We start from the raw sequence: 3,945 nt of genomic DNA, 5'->3' as shown, positions 1-3,945 counted from the left end.
CCCGCTACCCGCTGGGTCATCTGTGCTGTGAGATTCGCGTTTAGCTGGATCACACTTCCATTCCGTGAGGGTTTGCTGGTTATTTTTTGGATTCTTAATGAGACTTAAATTTTGTCCTGTTTCACATGGCTCAGATTTTGTTTCTACTAAATCTCTAAATCAAGGGAGTCTGGCTCTAGAACACACCACGTTAACCCCTATCCTGACCTGTAAGCATACATATAAGCCAGATTTTAAAACTCCAGAAAGGAAGTTCAAGAGTTAATTTAAAAAACCAGAAATCCTTTTTTCCCCACAACAGTGGGAACAGCTAAAACACGGAAAAGAAGGCTAGTGAGGGGTGACCTGCTAAAGACCGCATCTCCGACGAAGGAAAATGTAAAACCTGAGGAAAGCTACATCTGGCAACGAAGTGCAATTTACTAAACATAAAGGGGAATGCAAATGTTAATAAATTATTCAGGAACAAGAAAGGTTCCAATAAGCGATGTCTCTTCATTCGATGAGAGCAAACTGGTAACAGATGTTGTTTAAAAGGCAGCTGAATTGAATGAATGTCTTTTGGAAACCTCTCTTCAGGAGTGTGCAGAATAAGAAGTGTGTCTTGAGGGCATCCACAAAGCGGGACAGCAGAGCAGTGGCCTGAGGTCAGGCCCGGGTGGAAGGTGCTTTAGCTCTGTCCTCTCAAGGTCTCAGGTCGGTGTGGCCCCAGCCATGCAGGGTCAGGTCAGAATGCAGATAGAATTGAAATTGTAAATAAAAACCGTCAGAGTCCCTAAGATCAAGAGCAAGTTATGACTAATTATAGGGAAATAATATGAGTATGTATAAAAACTATGATCAATACTTCTGGAACAGCCATCAGCCACGCTCGTCACAACCACATAAGCAAGGGTGAGGAAGACATGGAAGGGACATCCCCAGATGGCAGGACAGAAAAGATGGATGAAGGGGACATCCATTCTGTGTAAAAAAGGGAAAAAAGCATTTCATATTTTGGCAAATGATCATGTAAAGACAGTATGGGGATCAGTCTGCCGCAAATCGGGACAAATGACTAAGGGTCTTTAAAACATTGAATTAATTTTTTAAGGCATGGTTCACTGAAGTGACTCAGCTTCTGGTGTGATGCTACTTTGCAGGGTGGAGGCAGGAGGAAATCTTCCATCCAGGTTCTGCTGCAATGTGGTGCTGGACTGTTCACCAGGAGAGAGGGAGGTCCACAGTCTGACTGGTTGTCAGACATGACACTGGCACATCCAGTGATGTTACCAGGACAATTAATCCAGTTGTTCAGGCCATCCAGATCACCAACTGCATTTCCTGGACAGGACTTGCAGAGCATCCCTGACTCGGGAACTAGCCCACTCTTAACCCGGATGTGGGCTGTGGTCCAGAAGGATGGGTGCGCCGGCCTCCAGGGTGTATGGAACGCCCTTCCTGTCCCGGAGCCCAGGGGCCAAGGAGGGAGGCAGCGTTCTTCTCTCACAGCACAAGTTTGCAGAAGTCAGGGACCGACCCTGTGTAGCACAGAGGTCAGCAGGGTCCCTTGGGAGACGAGACCCAGAGAGGTGTGTGACAGGTCAAGGCCGAGATGACAATCTGGTCAACCCTCATCTTTAATCTGTGGGTCCTAAATTGATAGCTAGGAACATCTCAGGGCTCAGGGTTCAGGCTGGAGGCAGGGGCTGGGGTGGGGGGCGGAGGGGTGGTGGACAGCCCAGTGGACACAGAGGGGTAATAAGCACCAAGCACAAGTGGCTGCTCTAAAGAAGACCCCCACAGGCTCCTCTGGTGAGCCTGCCATCGGAGTCCTGAGTCACAGAGTATGAGGGGACACCGTTTCACTGAGGCACGAAAAAGAAACCCAGAGAGTTTAGAAGAAAAAGGCTGAGGGAAGCAGTCTACTAAATGAAATGTAAGAGGCAGTCCACTGCCTGCACCAGGGTTTCAACCAGACATTTAAAAAAAAAAATTAAAATAAACACTTTTCAGGGGGAATAACTCTCAATCTAAGACAACACTGATGGATGCCACCAGGAAAGAGAAAGCTGGAGAGAGGGGTGGCTGGCCACTACAGGGCGACTGCATCGCTGGGTAAGTTCCTGCATCCCTTTCCGTGCGCCCACCTGTCGGGCTGTGAGGGGCGCAGGCANAGGGGCTGGTTCATTGTAGTATTTGACGAAATGTAAAAACGTGAGACCTGCTGACAACCAAACATGCTGGTGCTCCGAACCCCACCTCCCACCCCAGCCAGCTCTCCTCTCAGTCGTCCCCTCTCACCTGGCTACTCAGACCAGAACGTCATTGGGGATGCCCCTGTGCCCCTCCTGTCTTCAGCTGGCCTTCGGCTCCACCTGCCAAGTGCACCCCACTCCTCCCATCGCCCACCTTAGAGCTGTCCCCTCTGCGCCACTGGACCCACCTCCGAGGCCCATGCTTGTCCCAAATCAGCTCAAGCCATCTTTTACAATGCAGGACCATAACACGCCACCACAGCGGTTTCCCACGGGCTCTGGACTAAACTCATCTCTACTTTTCTCTGTACCCTGTCCCCGCTGTCCCCGCTCCAGCCTTGGTTTCTGCACCCCAGCCACCAGCTGCCCTGAGCGTTGATGCTCAGCCTGCTCGCCCCCCGCTACCCCCCAGTCCCTGATCACTCAGCCCAGGGGAGCCGCCTGTCATTCGCACATCTATTTTTTTTTTTTTCAGCTGAGCCATCCTGTCACCTGTTGGCAGCTCAGCGGCTGCTCAGCTCGGGCTGGACTCAAACCACTGTTGCTCAGAGCTCACACTCTTGAGCGAGCTCTTAACCAACTGAACTGCTCGGCCGGCCCACATCTCTCTATTTTAATTCCTGCACTCCACTCACAGTTTTTCTCATCATTGATGTGCGTGTTTTTTCTGCTTTGAATGTCTATCCCACCCAGGATGTAATCAGCGAGCCTGCGTGACTACCTCCAGGGCCACAGCAGCACTGCCAACGGGGTGCTCCGTAAATACTGTGGAGCAGCGCCCACCACAGCTTCCAGCCAGAGGTGCTAATTCAGCCAATGACCTTGGCCTGATAAAAGGAGCAGATAAGGCCTCCTTTCTCATGGGTCTGTAGAGGACACACACTCATGATCTTGAAGTCAGGGTCACTGTCTGGGCCACAGATTTGTCAGTCACACGCAGGGTCACACAAAACACACCGTAGCGTGGGCTTTACGTCAGAAGTGCCTGACAGTTACCTGCCCCGGTAACAATGCAGACCTGCGGACAGGAATCTCATCCCCTCCAAGCCCTCAGGTGTGACTCTGGCGAAGGTAAGGTGGGAAGAGCAAAAAGGAGGAAACACAGGGGCCATCAGGAAGGCTGAAAAATGACCAGCTTGGTCTCAGCTGGAAAGTAAGTCTCCTCCAAGCAGATCAGAACCCAGCTCCAATACCTGGGGGCCGGGCCCCGCTTGCCAAGCCGGTGAGATGCCGGTGTCCACAACTTCACTGACTGCAGGAGCTGACCAGGGGCAGGTAAACCTCAGTCCAACTTTTAAGAAAATATGTTTTGATGTCAACTTCTTAAGCAATCTTTTGAGCCCTGTGTTCTCTGCATATTTGGGTTTCAGAGCATTTCCACAAGCAGAAGTGAAAACTTCACTGATATTTCGAGAATGTGAATTACTTTCTATAGAGAGTGAAATGCCTGCAGAAGCCAGAGCCTTGCTTTCCAGCCATCCTCAGGTACGCGCCACTTCTGCTGCTTCCAGAACAGAGAGCCAAGCGCGTTTGATTAGCGACAGCCATTTCTTAAATCTGGGCTGTTATATAAAATCATTATATACCTGCCAATGTTACGGGCCATGAGGTTCTACAGGTGGCTGAATGGTGTTGAATGCTAACAGAAAAATGGCAAAGCAAAACTGATGAAAGCGACCCGCCTCCCTGGGGCCCAGGAAATATTATT

General features: G+C 50.4%; 1 long non-coding RNA gene across 1 annotated transcript in view; it reads left to right on the top strand.

Annotated features, from left to right (window-relative positions):
- The first annotated feature begins 983 nt into the window (after positions 1-983).
- The window catches only part of LOC109377075 (uncharacterized), a 7,507-nt gene continuing 4,545 nt past the window's right edge, over positions 984-3,945 (top strand). Inside the window, exons 1-2 of the long non-coding RNA XR_002122819.1 lie at positions 984-1,571; positions 1,996-2,097. This is a non-coding gene — a long non-coding RNA (uncharacterized LOC109377075). The remainder of the gene's footprint in view (positions 1,572-1,995; positions 2,098-3,945) is intronic.

The sequence above is a fragment of the Hipposideros armiger genome, unplaced genomic scaffold (genome assembly GCF_001890085.2).
Source record: "Hipposideros armiger isolate ML-2016 unplaced genomic scaffold, ASM189008v1 scaffold_18, whole genome shotgun sequence".
NCBI classification, from domain to species: domain Eukaryota; kingdom Metazoa; phylum Chordata; class Mammalia; order Chiroptera; family Hipposideridae; genus Hipposideros; species Hipposideros armiger.
This window is presented reverse-complemented; position numbering and strand designations above follow the sequence as displayed.